We start from the raw sequence: 24,712 nt of genomic DNA, 5'->3' as shown, positions 1-24,712 counted from the left end.
TACTGGGATCAGACCCTGCACAAAAACGGTCACTCTACAGAGACCGAGGTCACATCAGACTCACGCCCCCACCCTTGTGCGGGTCTTAGATCCACAGGACTGAACATTGGTCGTGGTTTCAGTTATTCTTTCTTTTTGACCGCCGCCCTTTTTAAAAATGTGCTGAGCGGCTAGAGTTACACTGACATGCTTGTATGCTGCTTCTCTGAGGTTGCATCCAGGGTCAGAGCTGCTATTTAGGAAAAGAATCACATCTGAACACACAGCAATACAGGGACGGGAAGCAGCATGCCGTGTTCGGGTGACACAGACAATCTTGGGAAAGCAGCCCAGCCACGTCTTCCTTATGTAGGAAGAGCCTCGCACTCCATTACCGTGATGACCATGTCACCATCATCATTGAAAAAATCACTGAAGCCCTATTCTGTGTTAGGTGCTTTCCATTTTATCTTCAATCTTCTGAAAAACTCTGTGGGTTGTTTTACAGGTGAGGAAGCTGAAGCTCAGAGTGAGTGAGTGACTGCCCAAAGGCCACACAGCAAGAAGCGGACAGAACCAAGATTCAAGTCCTGCTCTCAAGCCTAGCCCCTTCTAGCACAGTGCTACCCCTGCAGAAGCACAGGGCCTTCGAGCACAGCTCTTTAACTAGACCCCTTTATTTTCTAAAACATTTTAAAAGGAAAAAAGAAAAACAAACAAAATCCTGTTGTCAAACGGAAAAGCAGAGAAAACTGCGCCGTGAGTCACGGGATGACTTTTGCACGTTCATGGCAGAATGAAAGTGCAGAAGTCATCTGTTTAGTCTCACTTCCAATTTCTCTGGCTGCCATATATCTTCCCTCAGATCCACTCGACGCACTGAAGACAACGGAACAGAGAGCGACTCTTTTGTTTGTAATGATAGAAATTCAGGTGATCCCAGAATCCACTCCCCCCCTCAAAAAAAAGATGTCCCTTATGACACTTTTTTTTTTTTCTCCTTTAAACTTCAAATTCATTGGGATGTCATGGCAACTTAATAACCAAGTCAGAGTGGCTATTCATGAAAGTGAACTGACAAAGGACATGCTCTGTCCAAAGGCCAGCCAAGCAGGGACTTAGGCACCCCCCAGGGAGTTTGACCCCAGAACAGATCCCTTTATGAACTTGCTACTGTAATTCTTCATGTAGGAGTTTATCAAGCGCCTACAAAGGGAGATGCCAGTCCCTGGCTAAGGGCTGTGGGGCACAGGGATACTCAAGTCAGAGTCCCAGTCCATACGTAGCTCCAGGCTTCATGGTGTGTGGGTGTGTGAGATCAGCCCGCCATCTGCTGTCACAGGAGCCTATGCTTTGCCATCCCCAAGAGATTAGAGGGATGGGTTGTTTGGGAGAGTTTAGTAAAGGATCTGTCTCACAGGTGCTGGCCAACAATTAGAACCATCCAACAGAGAATAACAGTGGACTGTGGGTACCTTAAGGGCAAGGACCATGTCTAATTTGCCTTTGTGTTTTCACAAAAGTAGGCCCCGAATATTTGTTGTGGGTTTTTCTGATCATGGTCAGGTACTATATTTACAATGTTAAAAGATAGTTATGGTTGAAGACTGAAACTGTTCTCAGGTGCCACGTCAGATTCTGAAAGGCTGTTAGAGAACTAGATTTCTGCACTCAGAATTGATTTGGCCATCTTAGGGGCAGCCAAAGATGACAGAATGATACCCACAAGGCCTCTCAAAGGGTGGGAACCACTGACATCCTAAGAGATAAAGGGAGGTGACTGGGTATTGACCCCTCTAGCTTCTATTGTGAGCAGAGGCCAAGCTCTGTGTCTCAGTGGAACTCATTTCCGCCCATAAACTCAGTGGCCCCCAACCCTAGGAACAGTGGAATCATGAGAGTAAAGGCAGCAAAGTGAATACGGACCATTACAGAAGGCACCAGGGCAACTCATACCCCTGACAAGTATGAGATGAGGCCATACTTCCAAGGGACTCTGGTCACAAAAACACATACCTTCACAGGTGAGACCTGGGGAGGCCAGAGGAGATAATCCTAGGTCTCTGTCAGGCCACCCAGGAAGGAGTTGCTGGTGTTCTTTGACCTGATATGTGGGAAGAACCAGTAAGTCTGATGTAAAGAGCATATTGAATATGAGGCAATTTAGTACAGGAGCCAAAGTCTCCCTGACTCCCAGTCTGAGTTAGGAGCCCCTTTCTTGAGCCCCACAACACCCCCTTCACAGTTTCTCTGCCCATCTTCTCTGCTAGGGTGTGACCTTACACCCAAGACTTTTCTACCACATCATTAAGTCCAGACTGGGTCTTAGGCAATGACTTCTGCATACTCTTATTTGCATGAACTGTGAACGAGGTACTTACAGGAGAATCATACTCTACCCAAGAAAAAATAAAGGCCTGACCTGACTGAAAAGCCAAATCAAAATGAGTCCAGGAGAGGACAACCAACCAGATCCCACCTGCCTCTCCAATATTATAAACTAACAGTTTCAATGGAAAGGTCTAGATCACATGAAAAAAAGAATTAGTTACCACCAGGTGCACAGGATAGGAGTGTGACGTGGAAATTCATAACAATACTGTGAAACCCTGCCCAGCTATTTGCAGCTGACCTAAAAGCGGGGCAGAGAATGTGGGGAGGCAGGCAACCGTGACAGGCAGTGATGAAGAACTCACTGGGTCAAGTACCTGAGTAAGCTGGTTCCAGATAAAGCCAGGACCTGGTGTGTATAATTGGAATTTTTAGAGGCAATCAGGAAAGACCAAGTTGTGGGAAAGGACTCCAGTGGTTTAAGAGAGAGGGACTTGGTTCTTCATTCCAAGTAGCTACTCACAGGTAGTGGGATCAAGCCCCGCATTGGGCTCTCTGCCCAGCAGGGAGCCTGCTCCCCACCCCCACCCCCGCCTGCCTCTCTATTTGTGATCTCTGTCAAATAAATAAATAAAATCTTTTTTTTAAAAAATGACCTCAGTGGACAGTCAGGTGGTCAACCTGTCCCCTGATGAATGAACTCCCCCCTCGATAGCAACAAAAAATGGCCAGCCAGCCAGCATCTTCTTTCATACCTGGAATTATGATAATCTCTTCTTCCAAGGCAGCCAAGCCACAAAGAGTGAAATACTAATTCTGGAAAACTTTTTACTTACATTGGGCTGCACTCCTGCACCTCTCACCCTTCACCTGCTCATTCTAATTCTACTCTCTAGAGGAAAGCACATGTCTGTTCTTTTTTTCTTAGGGACATCCTTTAAGACTTTTACAGTCCCCTAAACCTTCTCTTATTCAGGTTGAAGATTGTCCTTCTTCAAACCATTCCTTCAAAAACATGGTCTCAACTCTAAACCTTTCCTCTTACCTGCCTCAGGGCCCACTCTCATTTGTCCACGTCACCCTGAATAGAGCTACACATAGTTTCCAGGTGTGGCCCAACTAGTATAGAACAGGAAACTGACTACACCTCTACAATGCAAATATCAAGCATTTTTGGTTACTTTTAGCAGTCTCATGCTAATGACCCTCAGTTTAGCACCACTGAAATCAAGTTCATTTTCCAAGTCCTCCTCTCCAGCCATACCCAGCTGGTCTCCTTACTTGTGCCATCCGTATTTGGAGCTCACACATGATCCTGTTTGTACTTCTTGCTTTCTACACTTTGATCCTCTCTTAGCCTGTAAAGCTTATCCAGAACCTTGACCGTGGCACATGCAAAGTGTGCTACCACTAATGATGGCTATAAATTATCCATAAATCAGCAAGCCCTCTCTCTGTATTCCTCTAAATCATGGGTTAGAGTTGAAGACAAGAACTATCCTTCCGACACCAACTAGCATTTGTTAGTGACGACCATGGAGGGAGTAGAGCTGAGCCAATGGAAACACCCTGCAATCCACATCTCCCATCTTGTTCCTGAGAATAGAAACCCTCAGTTACTGAGGATATAAAGATGCTTATTGTTGGATAGAAGATTTCTAAGATAACTATCATCATAATCAACATGTCTTTTGATATGACCTCACATGTCTGCCCTTGAGGAGATACTTAGGATGGTCTTCAAAATGTAGGTTATGGGACCATACACAAGTTTCATGGCGTAGACCACACAAAAAGCCACTAAACTAAGGTACAAGAGGTTGTGCAGGACTGCCAACTGGGAAAGATACTATCTTTTGTAACAAGACATTATAGATAGAGAGAAGCTACAGGGCCTTTTAATATGAGCTCCAAATTGAAAAGTCTTAAGCCTTGGAACTCAATGTCTCATGTCCCAGGGTAAGAAGAAGCAGTGGGCTAGATTTATTTAATAATTAATAATTCCCTTAAGTACCATAGTTCTCATTATCAAGTGCTACCGTCTACTGTGCATGTACATAAGACATTTCAGTTATTGCCTGATGCTGATGGTTCATAATTACACCTTTTGAAAATTTAAATTCTATTTCTCTCTCCCTTGGTTTGTCCCATTCCACAGAAGACAACAAAGACCTCCAGTAGCACTTGAGCAAAATATTTATGGGTTTTCTCAGGGTCCTGGCAATTCATTCAGTCAACTCACCATGCCTTTGGTAAGTATTTCTCAAAATTTTCCTAAGAATAAGACACTGGGCTGGGCACTAGGGACTCAGGCTGACTTCAAGCAGCTACATTTCTTACATTAGTCTCTTTTTAGCCACAGATTTCCATTTTCTTTCCTGGGGCCTATTCCAGCCTCTCTCCCCTTTGTTGGCTGTGAGACCTTGGGTAGGTTATGAAAAATACTGACTTAATGCCCATCAGCTAATAGGATGGAGGTGAGGTGCATATGGGACTAGCATAGCTTCATGCACATAAGGTATTTAATAAATATTAGTGATTCTTTCTTTCTTTCACTCTTTCCTATGCAGTCTACCAATCTTTCTCTTTTCAGAGAAGATAGGATTTAAAGAGGAGTCAACTCATTCTCTTCTCTCCCAGGACATCTCTGAACTTTAGGTCATTTGTCACCACTAGGGAATTAACCCAGCATGCTTCGCATGTCACGTTTTGAAAAGGGCAAGGGGGGAGAGAAGAAGAAGAAGAAGAAAGGCTTGGGCTCTGGATATATTAAAATCATGGTTCCTTTCCTAACATTCTTCTTTTTATAAAATCCAAAGAAAGCAAACTCGGAGCATCGAAATCCCACTCCCAGAGAGGTGGCACAACTTGGTGTGAGACAAAGGTGGTCCAATGCCAGGCTCTGAACAATAGCACACAGATCTTCCTGCCACCCTGGCCAGTCCTTTCGTTCCTCCTATTTCCCAGGAATCCCCATAAGCTTTGGTTTGAGTGTTTGCATCCCCCTTCCCCCCCACACTCAAATTCAATGTTGAAATCTTTTTTTTTTTTTTGGTAATAAAGATTTTTATTTATTTATTTGACAAAGAGAGATCACAAGTAGGCAGAGAGGCAGGCAGAGAGAGGAGGGGAAGCAGGCTCCCTGCTGAGCAGAGAGTCCAATGTGGGGCTCGATCCCAGGACCCTGAGATCATCTTAACCCCTAGTCATGAAGGTATTAGGGGGTGATGAGGTCATGAGGGCAGAGCCTTCAGGAATGGGATTAGGGCTCTTATAACAGAGGCCCCAGAGAGCTCTGCTCTCAGTGAGAAGGAGGAAGTAGTAAGTGAGCTCTCACTGGAATGTCACCACGCTGGCGCCTGGATCTCACACTCCCCGCCTCCAAAGCCATGAAGAGTAAGTTTCTGTTGTCTAAGCCGCCCAGTCTGGTATTTTGTTACAGCAGCCTGAACAGACCAAGACACCATCACAGTCTTTACATCCATGTGAAACTGCTCACTAACTTGTCATTCTAGTCATCCAAATGAGTCACCCGAAGATAGACCTCTTAAAAACAGAGCCCCTGTGCAGTAAAGGAACCCAAAGTATAACCAAACACAGCTGCTCAAAGTGCTCAGGAAGGTGGAGTTTCAGGGAGAGAAATGCCAGGAGCCAACAGTCAGTGGGTCAAAAAGTGATCTCCCTACATTAGACATCCTTGTTATTTTGTGGTTGTTGCTGCTGATACAGGGAACAGGAGTTCATTCTGTAGTCAATGACTATTTATTGTGGACCTACTGTGTGCCAGGCAGGGTGCTGGGAGACTGGACTGAGCAGCAGCTCTTTGGCAAGGACAAGTATAATTTGCACTATGTCCTGTCAGTCTGGATGTTATTAGCTTAACTCCACATAAACTATTAGCTTACTCTGTATCACTTCCTCACCCACTCACCCACTCATCCACCCACCCCACAAAGAGTGTTTTTTACAGCTAAAAACAAGTCCTTCAACACAAATCACTTCCTCAAACAGCCACCTAATCTCTCCTTCCTCATAGCAGGGCTTTCTGAGTTACTTACACTTCCCCTCTTTCCACTTGTTCCTCAAATAATTGAACTTGGCACACATCATTCCCCTGAGACTGCATTTCTAATTGCAAAATCTGAAAGTTCCTCTCCAGCGTGTACCTTGTGAGGCCTCCCCAGGTCTCCTTCAAACTCCTTCCTTCCAAAGTCTAACAAGCATACTTCCCACTTCCTTCCTCCCTTCCTATCTCAGCCTCCTCTGCTGAGCAGCTTCCAGAGTGACCCTGAAATGCTCACATCCCCAGGGGTCCGGCCTCAGCAGGGGCTCTGCTCACTCTCTACCCCCTTCCAGACAATTCCTGCATCCATGGGGCCAGCCCTTCTTGCACCTCCCTCAGATCCAGACCACATCTTTTAAAAACACCTGTACAGAAACTTTGCACTCTACAGTTACTCATTTTCTTAAATGCATGAGCCACTATGTCCTCAGCAAAACTCTTAGTGCCTTAGGACGCAGCCGATAAAGATCATTGCGCTTAGAGGGCAGAGTGAAACACCAAAAAAACCCATAACTGTAATAAATTATTTAGTATATGAGAGGATACTAAGTGCTATGGGAAACAAAGCAGAGCAGGGCTTGGGAAGGGGAAGATCAGAAGGCTTGAGGCAAGGCTTGCAGGCTTGAGGCAAGTTTCCATTTTAAAAAGGTCAGAGTAGGTCTCAATGAGAAGAGAACATTCCAGCAAGGAATTACAGGTAGTGAAGGAGTGAGCCCCGCAGTATCTCAGGAAGAGCATTTGAGGCAGAAGTGCATGGGTGTGTTCTGGCCAGAAGACAAGGTACCAGGGGAAGGGGGCAGAGGGAGGGGATCCCAGAGGGACAGAGACAACTGGGTGGGTGGGTGGAAGAGGTCGGCTAGTGCCTTACAGGTCATGGTAAGGATTGTGGCTGCTATTCTAAGTCAAAGTGAGAGGCACTGTAGGGTCTGGCAAGAAAGCAACCTGATCTGACTCCATGTTGCCAGGCCTGTTCAGGCTGCCACGTGGGGATAGTGAGAGGGGTCAAGGGTAAAAGCAGGCAGACCATCAGGAGATCCCTAGAGAGATCCCAGTGCCAGATGCCCATAGCTTGGAGTGTGGAGGTGGTGAGAAGCAACAGATTTCAGGTGTGCTCTGAAACTCAAGTCTGATGAATTTGATGTAGGTGTGAGATAAAGGTCAAGGGTGATGCCAAGTTTTAGGGCTGAAGCAGCTTCAAGGTTGATGCTGCTCTGAGTAGAAAAGGGGAGAGGAGGGAAGAGCTGAAGTTCAGTTTGGGGTATTGTGGTTTTGAGATCACACCATCAAGTGGAGGGCAAACAGGCAGCCCAAGGTGGAGTCAGAGGGCAGGAGAAAGGTCCAGGCTGGAGGTACAAATTTGGCAGCGATGGGTACTGAGGGCCCTTTGGAGGTGCTTGACCAGTTGGCTGAGTTGTTCTAGGGTGTTTGCTCTGAAGCAAGAGCTCCTGGGTTTAAACCTGACTCTAGAACTTTCTAGCTGTGTGATCTTTAACAAGGTACTCAACTGTTCTGAGCATGTCTCCTCACCTGTAAAATGGAGAAAATGAAAGAACCTACCTCTTCTGGGGCTTTATGGGTGAAAAATAAGGCAATCCATGTTAACTAACCACCCCCCAACCAACATACACACAGTAATCAGCACACAAGATACCTAAGCAATTAAAACCCTCTCTCTCACTCCCCCCAGCTCTTACTATCTCCCTAAGCCCAGATCTTCAACTTCTCCTTCTTTCTTACCCTGTATTCAACCCATTCTTCTCCCCAAGTGCTCCTGGGTCACTTGCTCATCCTGGTACCTCACTGCCCCTAGAACAAGCCTTTAAACATACAAATCAAACTGAATAGGTGTGGGAGGCCGCAATAAGGCTTGAGACAAGGACCAAACCAGGCCCTGACTTGTGCCTCCTTTAAAGTCTGAATAACCTAACAAAAGGTTTAGGACAGGAAAAGTTGAGTAGCACTGAGAAAGGGTCTGTGTTATGTGTTGTGCGCTCGCCTACATGACTTCCCACACGCTTGCTAAACAAATGAGAATAATTCGGTTGGGGTCAAAAGTTCATTGCTGGTCCTTGCTGCCCTAATACTGCTCATAAATTACTTTCAGGTTTGCTGTATCAATACAGAACAATTGTACTATCATCAGCCATTTGGTGTCACGAGGTCTGCTTATAGTTAAATGTGAAACTTATGGGAACTTGTGGCTGTTTAACTAGACACAGGTGTATTGCTTCTCCTATCACTATATATATGGCCTTAATGCTTTGAATAAACTTAGTACTGTTGGACATCCTCCTCAGTGCTCCCCCTGCCCCCATCTCTTTGTCTCTTAACTTCTTTTCTTCATCCTCTTACCCTCATGTTCCTGGTCGATTTGTCACACCAGCTGTGACAAATAGGAAACAAAGTTCTATTTCTATTCTCAAAACTCTTCTTAAGTCTGTCTCCATCTCTCTCTTCTTGTTATTTCTCACCTGAGCTCCCAATGAATTTTACTAAACCTCAATTATAGTTCAAATCAAACTCAAATAGTTTTAGTTTGCTTCTGTGTCTCTCATCCTTTAAAACTATAAGCATTTCAACCACTAAGTCATAATTAGCTCCCTACCCCTGGTTCCTTTGGTGCAGGGCACAGGCCATGGTAAGTATCCAACTACCATCAGTCGATCAAATGAAGAAACAATTTTATTGGCTACTATTACCTGCCAAACACTTTAATTAAAATACGATCATCACTATACCCACAAAAACTATAGTCCCCACCCACGAGGGGTTTTAAGAGACAAACTTAGACACACCGAGGCAGAAAATAAGACAGCTGAATAAATGCAATGAGACCACTATAAAAGGAGGGCAAGCTGTCTAATGTGACCCATATTTACATAACTCCAAGAATAAGACACCACCTCTGCTAGATTAGAAATGAAGACAGGAACTATTATTGAAATGGCCGGCTATAGCCAGAAGCCTTCAAAAAGGAAAAATGGGAACAAGGGTTTTAAGCAGAAGGTGGGGAAGTGAAGCCAGCCACGGAGGGCTTCGTCAGGGTTCAGAGAGATAACAGAAGAACAAAGGGGCAGTGCATGAGAGCACCCACCTCAAGATGGAGGCCAAAGAAGCTGGTGGAAGAAAAGATGGCCAATAGGCAGTAAAAAAGGGGAGTGTGGAGGAAGACCCTCCATCTTGACAGGAATATGCATGAGATATAGAGCCAAAAAGTACAATATGTTCAGGGAAAACAGAGCTTGAACTGGAAAGAGCCCTCAAAGTCCCTCACCTCCCTTGGGGGATTTTTGTTTCTCTAACACATCAGATCTGTATACCAGAAATGCAGTTTCCTTGTGTTTGGCAGACAGAGATGGGGGCTCCAGTGGTCTCCTTGTCCAAGTTAATCACACAGGTATCCCTTGGTCTCAAGTTCCAGTTGATTCAATGGTGCACAGCTCATGCTCCCTTCCTCCCATCTCATCTTCCAGCTGTCATCACTCATGAACAGTCAGACTCCTGGTCCCCAACATCCTTGCCCCAGAACCCAGCAGTGTGCAGACACACACTCCCCAACAACTCTGGCCAGGATGGAGCCTCAAGCAGGGTCATGAGGGGCCAGAAATTTCTCTGCTGCCATCACCAAGAAACAGCTAGAGGAAAGTCATGGTTATCCACATTCATAACCATTGGGTTGACTTCAGACTTGAAAGCAGGGATCAGCCATCCCTTTGATGCACTCTGAATGTTATCTTTGTGCTCCATCTCCAATAAGGGTAACCAATCCCTAACTGACCTCCTCAAGGAGAGAAGCAAACCCTCCTATCATTCCAATGAGACGAAAGGGTATAGGCATAATAAATTCTAATTTGTGAGTCACACAAACATAGGTCTGAAGTCCCAGTCCATTGCTTCCTAACTCTGTCACCTAGGGCAACTCAGCTGAATCTCTGAGTCTCGTTGATTCATCTGTAAAAAGGGACAGAGTTACCTGTACCACAAGGCTGCTGCAAAGATTAGATTTAAAAAGATACATAAAGCACCAACACACAACCAGTGTTCAAAGTGGCAGCTATTATCGTGGGTCTTAGAAATGAAAGCATCCAAGACAACTATTCAGTAGGTTTCCATCAGCTTTTAGTGGAGTCTCACAGATGCTCTTGGTGTCTAGGAAAGCCGTTGCTGAGTTTTGGCAACGAGGCTGAGGTTGAAAACAGGATAGAGCTCGAGCTATTCTCCAGGTTCTGAAGGGACAATACTCCCTATGTCCTATAATTTAGATGCCCACAGGATTGGCCTTAAGAACTTAAAAACAGAGGCAAGACCCAGACCTATGGAGAAGAGACATACCTCAGTTCACCATCAATCCCTAAAGGAAAGGAAGTATTCTGTGCCCTCGTGGCCGGGGACTGAGCGTCTGGAGACTCTGAGGCTAGAGGAAACCGCAGTGCAGGTTTCCCTGGGCACAAAGCAGGGAGTGATGGTCCCACGATACCAATTCATTCCGGCCTCTGCCATCCCTACCTCCCTGCTTTCCCTCTGGGAGTCGGGATCCTTCCTGAATTTGCATAGCTGTTCCACCCCACCTCCATCAGAACATTAATACGCCAGAGCCAGGAACAACTCCTCAGTGCATGCATGAACAGCGCAGAGGCTGACTGGGCACCAGGTCCTCAAAGAGCCAACCTCTCGACCAGCACACTTGACACATGGGGTCACTGGTTGCTTGATCACCATCAATAGGGACCTTTGAAGGCAGCTCATTCCATCTGCAGATGGTTTGGACTTTAGAGGTTTAGAATGTAGACTGACTGATCCAGAATTTACTTCCCTTAACCCCTATCTTTAAGATCTACTTGTAGGCCTAATGAGCTTTTAAGAGATGAAAAGCTTTTCACAGTAATATATCCTTTCCATCCACTCATGTCACAATACTCCCAGTCAATATTTACTGAGGGCCAACCAGATGCCACACCTTACTGGCAGGAAAGTACAATTCCATGTTTCCTAAACTTGCCAGATCCTAACCTCATCCTGGGTACCTGTTGCAACCTCTGCTTTTCAGCTGCCCCCCCCCCCCACCCACAACCCCGGCAAAGCGGGCTTCATCAAAATCGGATACAGAGCCTGGGAATGGCTCCTTCAACAAGAGCTCCAGGTGATTCTTAGAATCGCTCAGATTAGAGACTGAAGACGTAGTAAGTAGATCAGGTAGAATCAGGTAATGGGACACTTGGGTCCACTCTATGCCTCTGTCGTTTTCTCACTATGGGACCCTGGGCAGCTTGTGGAGTCTCTCTGAACCTCCGTTAAGGACCTGTGATTTCAGAATGATAACAGCGTATACCTACCTGCAAGATAGGCAAAAGAATAAATTAGATATCTTAGCACACAGTCTTCGCAGAGTGGCGTCATCACTCGTCCTAATAATCCTAAAAAAATTGTAACCCTAATGGACCTAGAGGGTATAACGCTAATTGAAATAAGTCAGTCGGATGAAGACAAATATCATAGATTTTTTTCACTCGTGTGGAATTTAGAAACAGAACAAATGAACAAAGGAAAAAGAAACAAACCAAGAAACAGAGTCTTAATTACAGGGAACAAATTGATGGTTATCAGGGTGGAGATTGGTGGAGGGATGGGAGAAGTAGATGATGGGGATTAAGAGTATACCAGTTGTGGGGCGCCTGGGTGGCTCAGTGGGTTAAAGCCTCTGCCTTCGGCTCAGGTCATAGTCCCGGAGTCCTGGGATCGAGCCCCGCATTGGGCTCTCTGCTCAGTGGGGAGCCTGCTGCCCCCTCTCTCTCTCCCTGCCTCTCTGCCTACTTGTGATCTCTGTCTGTCAAATAAATAAATAAAATCCTAAAAAGAAAAAATTGAAAAGAGTATACCAGTCGTTAAAAAAAATAAATAAAAAAGTACACTGGTCAAGTTGAGGACCAAGACATGTAGAGAACTGTTGAATCACTGTATTGTAAACCTGAACCTAATAACACTGTATGTTAGCAATACTGGAAGTAAAATTTTTAAAAAATTTAAAAATAAAAACAGCCATGCTAGTATTTTTGCTCAATGCTACACCATTCCCGTTTAAAGTGTCTGAGGCCAGGATTTAAATGCAGATCTGACCCTGGGTAAAACATAAATGCCTACAACCAGCAGGAGGGGAAGGAGGAATTAAATGGGCAGGAGGCTTAGAGGCACAGAATGACCTACATATCCCTGTTCCCTATCCTTGGGGGATCATCCAGAATCCCCACTCTTGCTCCAGGTCTGCACCCAGCCCAGCCCTAAGGAGCTCCCCTCCCGGAGGCAGGCTGGGTGTAGAGTTGGAGAGGGTGGCCTGGGGAACAGGGCATGCTGTGCTATGCTTCACAACTTCGAAGCTTTGCAAGGTCTTCTCACCCTCTGGGAGAACCCCCTCTTCACTGCAGGGCTCATCTGCAATAGTGCTCATAGCACAGTACCCAGCTCACAGTCGACTCAGCACCCCAGCACCCCAGCCTTAACCCACCACCTCTCACTGAAGTCCCTCGACCTTGTACTTAAAGTGGAGTTACCTATGGCTCACACATTAGCACATAGTTCATTAATGAGCCCCCATTCATTTGTTCACACAAATATGCACTAAGGACAGGTGCTACAGGGTAAACAGGGGCCAGCCCCTGCCCCTGGAGCCTTCGAGGAAGAGAAAGAGCCATAAAATGGTGGATGTAAACCCATGTAAGGTCTTCATAACTAAAGGCTGGGGTGGTACCAACTCCACTAGGGGAAGCCAGGAAAGGTAATGTTCGTCCTGGGTTCTGAAGGATGAGTAGGAGTTTAACAGGCAGAAAAAGGCATACCCAGCAGAGAGAATGGTAATCCGGAGGCTTAGCCATGAAAGCAGGCTCATTGTGTCAAGGAATGGTGAGAAGCTATGAGGGGTGAGGGTATGAGGCTGCAGTGATGGGAGATGGGATTCAACAGGATTATCTGCACCAGACCTAAGCGTTTCAAGTCCCAATTGATCCTGAAAGAAACTGGGCCTGGTGGAGTTTGGTTTTTTGTTGTTGTTGTTGTTCCTTTTTAAAAATTATTTTTAATAACATATAATATATTATTTGCCCCGGGGGTACAGGTCTGCAAATCATCAGGCTTACACATTTCACAGCACTCACCATAGCACATCCCTCCCAGTGTGCATAACCCAGCCACCCTCTCCCCGCCCCCCCAAAAACCCTTAGTTTGTGGGATTGAGTCTCATGGTTTGTCTCCCTCCCAATCCCATCTTGTTTCATTTTTTTCCTTCCCTACCCCCACAACCCCCTGCCCTGCCTCTCAAATCAGTGGAGTTTTTCTAAGCAAGCAAGGGATATTACGATTTTCTCTAAACTCAGCATTGAGTTCCTGGCACTAAAAAGGGCTTCGATAGGGTGTGAAGAGGAGCCATTTCAGTTGAGAGAGGAGAAAGTGCCAGAGGCCATCTTTCCTCATCCCTGGTCTGACCTTCAGTCCCACCAACCACTGACCTGGTGAGTCCTAAACTCTAGTCAAGTCCCCATGGGAACACCAAGTTCAGAAATTGGATTTCCATGTACAGAATGATGGGAAGAGAGGAAGGTAAGAGACACAGTTGGGACAGACTGCAGGGACAACCTGCAGGTGAGCCGGCGGCAGGCAGGGAGGGGGAGAGATGTCATTTCATGTCTGGAGGCTCACTGAAAGGAGTCTGACAGACCTGGGTTCAGAGCCCACCCTCCACCCTTTACTGCCGGCATATACTTGATCTCCCTGAGGCTGTTTCCTCATCCATTAAATGGAGATCAGCCCCACCTCAAAGACCGTTCTGAGGGTTTGTTTCAAGTGAGCAGCACAGTGTCCTGGGCACCTCTAGATATTACTAAACTGTTTAACGGCCTCGCTTTTATCTTGTGGAGGACGGAGGTGTAGAATGGGTTCCACAGAGCAAAGGATGAAATCAGTGCCCCCCCAACCCCCCCCACACACACCCTCACCAGACACACGCTGGGCTGCAGTGAATTCCTAGGGGAGGCCCTAATCAGTCCCTTCCAAGTTGCTTTCTGACCTCCTTGACTGTTTGCTGTTTCTGTCCGAGTGGATCGTATTTCCCACCTGAGCTGGCGGGCCCCGGGGGGCTGTGGGCCGTGCTCCTGGGATAGCTCCTCGGGCTCACATGACAAGCTGGCAGGGCACAGCTGTTCCTGGCAAGGACATGAATAATACAGGCCTTTTTCCACAAACTCTGGCAAACATTCTGACGTGACAAGTGAAAACACTGGGTCCAAATTCTCACCGGGGCTGAGGGCAGAAGAGGCCAAAATAACTTGCCTTTATCAGGGCTAAATCATGGAAGTGAATCAGAGCTCTGCGAGGGGGGTGGGGGGCCGAAGGAAACTACTGGTGATAAATGCCAAGAAAGGCAGGGAAACAGGGCGTGGGGGGGGGGGGGTCAAGCTCCTTGCAGAGCAAACTGACTGTATTGCCTGAATGTGTGTTGGTGGAATGTTCCAGAATCCCAGGGGCACAAAGAAAAGAGCCTACATGACTTGCTGACTGGGGAGTGAATGGGGCCATGGATTTCATCTCTGCAATAGCCAGAAATCCCTGCGACCACCCCAGGCAGCCCAGAGACACCTGTGACAGGAGACATACACGAACAGCCGGCCCACGACCCTTGCAAGCAGGGTGGGGCTTAACAGGGTTCCGTCTCCTTTGTACTACAGTAGCACCAAATCCAGTGCCTGGTAGCAAGGCTTGGTCAGTCTGAACGACTGAAGAAAGACGTAGTGTGAGAAAGAACACAGGCTTTGGACACAAGAGCACCTGCGTAACTCTGCGAATATAGGCAAGTGTTTGTTCTCTCTGAGCTTCAGTTTCCTCATCAGGTAAATGGGGTTATGACATCTACTCGGAAAGGTTCTTACAGAATTAAAACAATGAATGTAAAAGCCCCTAAAAATAGTGCTTGGTAGGTAGCAGGCACTCAATAAAGGGACTGCTCGGACTACAGTCTTCAAGTATCTTCAGACCCTCAGTATCAATTATTTCTAATTCATATGGAGCAGGGAAGGCCATTGGGGGGAATAAAAAGATAGTGTAAAACTGAAGATAATGAGCCAAAAGAAAGTATAGGGAGACCTCTAAGGTCACACCTACCTGCCTGTGTGGCCTTGGAAAGTTGTGCATTTCTGTGGGTCTTAGAACCTTATGAGGGTTGGAGCTGATCTGTGCTCTTCAAACTATGCTCCAGGAACCCTAGAAAGTCCGTGGAGACCCCGAGGTGCCTTCTTGGGGGTGGGGAAGAGAGAGACACATAGGCCCTCACACAGCTTCAAGAAGCTCCCCACAGAAGGCTTTCTTCTGAAGAAGCTGTTCTACAGTTTCTTCATCCTGCCATCCTGACTCCGTTGAAAGGCATTGCTTTGTCCTAGATCACCAGTGTTCTCCCAAAGACCAGTTCTCTCCAGGAACCTAGTCCAGGACTAGGGTAAGGCAAGGGAGGCACCTAGAGTGCAAAATTTAAGGAGGCCCACACCCTCGGGGTCAGGTGAGCGCAGGGCTGGTGCCTTCTTAAATTCGGCACCTAAGGCACATGGCTTGCCTGGCCACTACCGGCCCTGAGTCCACAGCCCTTCTTCAGTGTCCCTCTTTGGCATTGGGCCCTCCCCTCTCTGGAAATCTCTCACCATCCCGCTCTATGGCACTGCCTCCTGCAGGTAGCGTTCTGCATTCTGGCTCCTCTCCTTCCTCCTGGGCAAGAAGAATGGGATGGAGACGTGGAGGGGAGAAAAGCACAGCCACCAAGGAGAAGACTGTGTGGGGAGGAGCCCGCGGGTCTGGTGTTGGAAAAGCTGATTGTGAGGGATTAGTTGAAGTGCAAGAGGCAGGTGGGCAAGGTAGGTTTGGACCCCAAGAGAAGCATCTGGAGCAGGGAGATGTTCTCCTCTCCGCTGATAGAAACTTCTCTCCCCTCCACTTCTTCCTTCCTCACCCCACTGGCCCAGCCAAAGTCAGGTCCACATCCCCTGATACTAGGGCCCTCACAGTGGCCTCTTGCACCGCACCTTCCTCCCATCTCTCTCTACATGCAAGTCTATGCTCCAAGTCCAACTCTGGACAATTAGGCCCCTCCTTGGAGACAAAATGGCGTCTTCCATGTTTGTTCCACTAAGCCCAAATTCCTCACTTCCACTCCACCCTCAAGCCTCCTAGCAACACTCCACTATATGCAAATGTGCCCTGAAGCTGTAGGGGACCTAATGAACCACTACTCCCTGAATTCACCTGAGCCCCCTGCCCTGACTTTGCTCCTGGTCCTTTCTTCCCTCAGGCACCCTCACTGCTCACCCCAATTCCACCAGTGGAATCTTTGCACTGTCAACAGCACACCCACTCTCCTCCTTTGCAGGTCCTGCATTCAGGCTTGGCAAAGCCTAGAGCTGTTTGCAGATGTTGGAGAGTACACTTCCCTCTCTCAGCTCCACTAGTATTTTCAATATGTCAATATTGCAAAAGCAAGGCCCTTGTGTTGTCCTCAGCGACGAGCCACAGGGAGGAAAGCAAACACCTGGCCTGCTGAGACCCACGCCTGCAGGCAGGCTACACAGAACAGTGTGTCTTCGGTAGGAAGCTTGCCGACCACAGGAAAACTGCCCTTGCCACCATGTCTCTCCTCTCCTTTGCACCTAGCCCCGCTGTGGGCTCCAGCAGCCACTCTGTAAATACTAATTGAATGAATTAATGAGATCCTCCTGCTGGGAGCACAGAACTCCCTCCAGAAAAAGTAATTCCGGAATGATTTCCATACAAAAAATAATTTTCTTGCCTTTTCCATATGATGATGAATGACCCCTCCAACAAGTGATGATGGTGGCACAACCCGGGACATGTGCTAAAAGTCCTTGAATTTACACTTAAAGGAAGTTAATTTCATGACATATAAATTGTGCCTCATTAAAGTTGTTTTAAAAACTATGTGATTTCATGGTAGCGTACTACATTCAGCTGAGTAACACCCTGAGTCACAAGCACACTTAACAACAAACAGCCTTAAAAACAAACCAGCCTGTAAGGTGTGGCTCTGAGTTCCGTGTTTTAGCCCCCATGGGTCAGCAGCAACTGCCAATGGTTGGGTCTGGGGAACCTCCCAGAACAGTGAGGCTTCTGGGGTGGAGAGAATATCAGGGTGGCCAGGCTATGGGTCAGTCAGCAGGACACAGTGTCAAGTGAGCCGATCCTACAGAACATTCCACACGGTACTCTTCAGTAGAACGAGGTTAAAGAATCCGACCCAGATCAGAATCGCTCCCCTGAGGAAGTCTTCCAGCCTCAGACTGCAGCTCTCTCACTCAGTACCCGTGAGCCGCCTCCACAGAAACGCCACAGTTCATGATGTCACACTCAGCTAGGCTATTATTTAACTAATATTTGTCTCTCTGTGTAGCCCATATGCTACGTGAGGTCAAGGAGCCGGCTCTTGGGTTCCCAAGGCCTATTACAGAAGTAAGCACATAGTAGAGGGTCACGAAAGAGCCAACTGAGCTGACTGACCAAGTGAATGGACACTCTTCGCCAACTAAATTAGAACAAGGGACACACACCCATTTTCTTTCAGGGCAGTACCACCATGAAGCTGCATATTTAAGATTGGAAAGGGCCCCATGGAGAGGAGAAGAGGGAACCAACATTCTTTAGGGCAATTCACAACAGAGTCCCTCTTTGCCTACAATCTAGACACTAGATATGGTTATTGTCCTGTTTACAGGTGGAAACAGAGGTTTTGCAACCAGAACCCAGATCGGTCAGGCTGGAAAGGCCAAGATCCTTCTCAGTTATCTCTGGGGAGGGGAGTCCCTTCAGAGCCTGCTCAAGGTTATCAGTGCTCAGACTGGTGGTTGAGAGTCTGGGGGCCAGTGAAGTGGGTGCTTTGCCCAAGGTCAGGGCCTCCACGTCATCCTCCTCCTAACCTCTGCCCACAGTGTGCATGAGCCAGGCCTGGGTGCACAGCAGGATCATGGAACAGAATCGTGTCTTCACAAGACTGTGGCGCAGGGCCCGAGCCTCACTCACACCTGGACAGCAGCCCATGCCCAGAGCAGGCCTCCAAGAACGCCCCTTTACCCCTGGGAAAGCACTTGCTAGCGATTCTTTTTCCCACTGCCCATCACCAAGGGCTGACAGCCCAGAGGACACCCAGAGCATGCCCTCCTCTCCCCCACCCTGTTCCCAAGGGAAGAGCCTGAGACCCGCAGCTTCCAACAGCAATGTGCATTCCACACAAGGTGCCACCTGTCCTCGCAGGATGGTACAGTACAGTGACGACGACGATAGGCTTGGGTGCCAAACCATCTGGGTTCAAGTCCCAACTTACCACGTACTCGCTATGAGACCTCGTAGACCCTAGTTTCCTCATTCGTCAAGTCGGGTATTCATAGCACTTAACTCAGGGTTGCTCTGGGCCTTAAATGAGCGCCTACGTAGAAAGCACTTGGTGCCTGGCACAGAATAAATGCTATGGAATTGTTAGCGACATGCCCATTTCCCCCAGCACATTAAAGCTGCCTCCCCATTTGTGAGTGAAGGAACGTGAAATGCTGATCACAGGGAAGGCCTGAGGCCATGGCAGATTCCCTTGGCATTTCAGGCCTGCAAACACTGAGAAAATAGCCACCCTGGCCTAATTCCAGAGGTTTTTATATCTCGGCTGCCAATAAATACACATGTTGGCATACTGGTATCAGGGAAGGACAGGATGGGGAGAGAGAACTTACCTCAGAGCACAGTAAAAAAAAAAATTAATAAATAAATAAAAAATCAACACTCACAGGTCGTTTGCTCATCTGTGGTAAAGGAAAAAAAAAAAAACCTTCCCTGGAAAAATACACAGCTCTAGAAAATACCACTTTCCTGGAGCCACCCAGAACAATGAAGAAAATCTCCTGGAATTGCTAACTGGGTCAAAGGACAAAAAAGTCAGACTTCAGGGTAGCTCCAGAAATGAGGGATGGGGGTTATCAGCATGAGCTCCTCTTGTTTCTCTAAAAGGACGGGGTCCAGATTCGTATAGCCAGAGGGGAAGGTGCATAAAGAGTCACACAACCAGTGATCAGACGAATGCAAATTAAGATGGCAATGAGACACCACTGCCCTCGTATCGGAACAGCTAACATGAAAATATGACCCTACCCGGAGCTGGCAAGGAGGTAGGCAAAGTGGGTGTCTCCCACTCCCACTTCTGGTCGGAATGTTAAATGGTACAGCCGCTCTAAAAAATAATTTGGCAGTTTCGTAAAAAATTAAAACTACGCTCGCCATACAACTCAGCAATTGCACGGCTGGGCATTTATCCTGGAAAAACAAAAATTTACATCTACGCAAAAACCTGTACAAAATTGTTCCGAGCGGTTTTATTTGTAATAGCCAAAACCCGGAAATGACCACAACGTCCTTCAAGAAAGGTCAATAGTGAAACTAGTACATCCATCCCATGAAACACCACTCAGTCACAAAAAAAAGAGCAAACTATTGATACATCCAACCGCCTGGATGGACCAGAAGTGTGTGATGATGACTGAAAGCAAGCCAGTCTCAGAAGGCTGCATGTTGTAGGTCTCTATGGACAGAACATTCTCAAAATGCCAAAATCACAGAGATGCAACCCAGAGGGGAGGGGCCGCAGCGGTGTGACAATGAGAGTGTGGCAGGAGGGAGATCTTTCTGGTGATGGTAGAGTCTATCTCCAGATTGTAATAGTGGCTCTGCTAATCCACCCATGTGAGAAAATGACATAGAAACATACACACGTTGTACCAACCTCACATTCCTGGTTTTGCTATTATACTCTAATTATGTAAGATGAAGGCCTTGAAACAAACTGAATGACGGATGCATGGACGTCTCTGTGCTATCTTTGCAAGCTCCAGTGAACTTACAATGGTTTCAAAATAAAACACAATAAATAAGAGGTGCATAGGCTATCAGCAGGGCAGCTGGGATTACAGCCCACATCCTTCTCCAAAATCAGAATCCTCCGATTAGATTACATATAATTTCACATGCAGCAAGATATTTCATACTGCCATGCCTCTGCATAGACAAACTTCAACCCAGACGGCCCTCCCTCCACCTAGCTAACTCTTCATTCTTTTTACAACCCAGTTGGCCTACACCATCACCTCCTAGAAGCTCCCCTGATGTCCTGTGCTAAGATGACTGATCTTCGGGGGCATGCCTGGGTGGCACAGTTGGGTGAGCATCCGCTTCTTGGTTTTGGCTCAGGTTGTGATCTCATGGTTGTGAGATTGAGTTCAGCATCTGGCTCCATGCAGAGTCTGCCTGGGATTCTCCCCCCTCTGCCTGCCGCCCTGTGAGATTTCTCATGCACGTGTTCTCTCTGTCTCTCTCTCAAATAAATAAATCCTTTTTTTAAAGACTATTTATCTTTCTTTGTACTTCCCTATACATACTTTCTCAACTGAATTATAATTAAGACTTTATGTGCCATTATCCCTCACCACACGCAAGCCTCGGACTTGGAAAATGTATTTTCAAATTTCTCCGATAAAGGACTTATTTGTAGAATATATAAAGAACCCAACTCAATCATAAGAAGACAAACAAATTTTTTTAAATGAGCATTTCTTTAAGGAAATGCAAATAAAATTACAAAATACCACCACAGACCTATTAAAATAGCTAAAAAATTCACAAGACTGACCATACCAAGTGTTGGCAAGGAAATGGAGCAACTGAAACCCTTATGGAGTGCTGGGGCAATGTAAAATGGTACAACCACTCTAGAATATCGGGCAGCTTCTTAAAATGTGAAACACACACCCACCATAGGACCCAAGTATTGTACTCTTGGGTGTTGAGGCAGGGAATAGAATTCATAGGCCCTCACAAAAAATTTTTTCACAAATGCTCACATTGGCTTTAATAGCCAAAAATTGGTAACAACCCAACTGTTAATAAATAAATGGATAACCAGATAGTGTTATTTCCTTATAGTAGGGTGTTATTCACCAATAAAATAATGAACTATTTATACACACAACATGGATGAATGTCAAATAATTAAAGAACGTTCTTGTGATGAGTACCAGGTCATGTACGGAAGTGTTGAATCACTGTATTGTATACCTGAAATTAATATTACATTTTAGGTTAACCACTGGAATTTAAATAAAAACTTTTTTAAAATAATAAAAACTTTAAAAAATTATGCTGAAAGTAAGAAAAGCATGTGCTATATTGTGCTTTTACATAAAGTCCTAGAAAATGCAGACCTAACTATAGTGATAGAACGTAGATTAGGCTTTGTCTGGGAATGGGAGGCAGGATGGGAGGAGGAAAGGGTAAGGTGAAGATGGAGACTTCGGGGGTAACAGCTATGTTCATTAACTTGGCTCTAGGGAGAATTTCATGAGTGTATACATATGTCAGAACTCATCAAGCTGTAAAGGTTTCAATATGGTGTCTGTCAATTAGACCTCAATGGAACTGTATGAGAAAAAAATAATGGGGACGATTCACCAGGCATCTACTTGTGGGAAGAGCATTACATAAACAATTATTAATCTTCACTCAAGGTGGGGGTATTTCAGCCCCCATTTTACGGGTGTGGAAACAGTCAGAAAGGCCAGGTAGTCGTGCAACTATGGTCAAGCGGGGCTCAAACTCAGTTCAAATGTCCTCAAAGCTGGGGGGGGGGCACTTTTCTCTGTATTGTGAGGTCTTCCAACAATGGTGAACTTCCAGTGAGAAGCCAGAATGATACCCCGTGGCTCCACAAGACGTCTAGGATGTGAACAGAGGAGGGTGAAGGGCTGGCATCATAGACCTGCAGGGATCTGTGGCCTCACTGAGAGGTCACCCTCTCCCTACTGGATTGCCATTGCCACAGATTCCTCCAACATCCAAACCCAGCCCCACACGGGTTTGGGGCCAGACAGGCCAAGGCAGGAAGAGGGCTGGACCTGCCCCTGGGAACATCCTTCCCTGTGCAGCTAGAGCAGCTTGGTGGGAAGGACCCTGGCCAGACACTCAGGAGAGCAGACTCCGGTTCCACTCATGTCCTAGATGAGGCCCTTCCCCTTTCTGGGCCTCCTTTTCCTCAGATGGAAGATATGAAGGCCAACTGACCAGCTTTCCAAGGACCTCTTTCAGCCCTGATTCACATTCCAAGTGCCCCCCTGAAGTGAGCGATTCCTCCTCCTAAAGTTGATGGGTGCCAGAGAGGAAAAGGATTCTTGATTATCTACGAAACTGTCCATGCTGCTTCCCCGTCAACCCCAGCTCCACAAAGACACCTGCCCCACTTAGTGCCAACCCAAATCTCTCCCTCTGCCACTCTGCCTCCTCCCCCCAGCCCTACCTCCTCTGCAACAATCTTCCAAAGACCCTGGCCCACCATTTGCTGCTTTGTTCCCTCATTAGCAGGGTAAGCACAGAAAATTCTGTTTTTAGGGGTCTAAACAGTCAGAAAGGCCGTTAGAATTCTTGGAGGTGATGTAGGACTATGAGCTCATATATGTCATATATAGTCACGATGTAGGAGCGCTCCTCTCCTGTCCCTTGTCATACCTGTACACTCAAGGCCGAGCCAAACTCTCTTTTGCCCCAACAGGCCAGGATATGTGGCTGGGTACACAGTATCTAGGAAGCTGAATTAAATCCCTCTTGCCAGAGGAATAATCACTTATCCAAACAGGGAGGAAAACCAAACAGATCCACGTCGACATGTTCCCTTGAGAGGGCCTCTGCTTCCAGATGATTCAGAGACCTGCGGTCAGCAGCACCCCAGCTCACCTCCCAAGGTATCACCTGAGTGAGGGAACTATGCTACAGAACTCTATGGTTATACTCCCAGCTCTGACGCTATCTTAGTGTAGACTGAAGAGCCCTCCGTGTCTGAGAGGAACAGTGTGGCCTTTTGTGAAGCTCCACGCACTCCCCCACACCTGTTCACAGAGCGGCAGAGATGGAAGGGCGTACCCCGAGGGAAGGGACACTGCTTATCGGAACTGCATTTGGGAACCGCTGCCCATGTAAGCGCCAACTTGCTGTGAGGAGCACCCACTAATTCTGAGAAGCTGTGGAGTAACAGCCCGGCTCAGCTTACATCTCTGTCGCTTGTGGGCTCTGCAGTCTCGGTCAAGTCTCTTCACCTGTGCGAGAGACTCCATTTGCACCTCTGCCTCATGAGAATAGAAAAACCTACCCTGTTAGGTCATTGCAAAGTCGTTCAGTGAGATCCTGAACAGAGCACAAAGCACAGTGCCTAGAGCCATGACTAAGCTTTCCCTACCCTTCCCTGCCCTTCCTCATACACCTAAAAGCCCTCAGAATTAGATCTGCCCAGCTGGTTTCACTGACCTGGAAAAGCAAATCCCTGATGAGGAAGGGGACTTAATTCCAAACACACCAGGGGGCCCGCTGCATGAAGGAGCTGGGGCTGTGGCAGCAGCTACAAAGATCTGAGAATGATGGAGGCAGGGCTAGCCCCGGTGACCGGCCACCCTGTCCCCTTGCTGGTCACATACAAGGGCTCAGTGGGAGGCTTCCTGAGCAATCTCCATTCCACCAGCCTCGTTCTCTGCCTCCCAGGAGCTCCTGCCTTCCCCCTCAGCCTCCAACAGTCACCAGCTGTGTGACCTGGCTTCTTAAAACGAGGGTATGGGACCAAACGGCCCCTCTAGTTCTTTCCCCTTCATAATCTTTCTCAGCTACAATTCTACAAGGTGAACTGGTATTTACTGATGCCCCCACCTTCTCGCCATCCCCTCCTCTCGGATACAGGAAGGGGTTGGTGGGGGGTGGGGGGACATAGGGAGCCCCAAGTCTCTGAAAGTAGAGGGAGAAGGGCAGAGGCTGAGACTTCATTATGCTAATTTAATTAGCTCTCATCTGCCCACAGCAGGACCCTGAAGAAAGAGGCTTTTGTTTACATTTCACATTTGGCAGGAAGGGGTCCTTCTTTTCCTCCCCCCTCTATCCCACCACCCCTCACCCCCCCCCCCCCAGTGGAGTTTAAGAGTCAAAAGCTCTAATTTCAGTCCTGGCTCTCACATCTAGCAGCACTGGGGCTTCCTTTTCACACTTCTTTGACCAACTCCTTGATTTTTCCAGGAAGGAAATGTGCCCCAGATGTCTGTCAGTAAAAGGAGAGTTTTTATCTGCCCTTATAAAAGGGCGTCAGTAATTCACAGATTTCCCAAGAAGTAAGGGCCAAGTTGGGGGGGGGGGGAGCCAGCTGACTTCTCTCCACTGATAAACCAAAGGTTTACCAAACAACTAAACCCCCTCCCATGGGCAGGGAGCCTCGAAACTGTCTTTGGGGATAAGAAGACC

General features: G+C 47.1%; 1 protein-coding gene and 1 long non-coding RNA gene across 16 annotated transcripts in view; both read right to left on the bottom strand.

The window, feature by feature from the left end:
- Nucleotides 1-24,712, bottom strand: part of ST6GAL1 (ST6 beta-galactoside alpha-2,6-sialyltransferase 1) — a 118,274-nt gene that overhangs the window by 64,426 nt on the left and 29,136 nt on the right. The window lies entirely within an intron of this gene.
- The window catches only part of LOC309846064, a 495,527-nt gene that overhangs the window by 455,253 nt on the left and 15,562 nt on the right, over nt 1-24,712 (bottom strand). The window lies entirely within an intron of this gene.

This window comes from Mustela nivalis (assembly GCF_964662115.1).
Source record: "Mustela nivalis genome assembly, chromosome: 1".
NCBI lineage: Eukaryota > Metazoa > Chordata > Mammalia > Carnivora > Mustelidae > Mustela > Mustela nivalis.
Note: the sequence above shows the minus strand (reverse complement) of the source record. Positions and strands in the feature narration are given on the sequence as shown.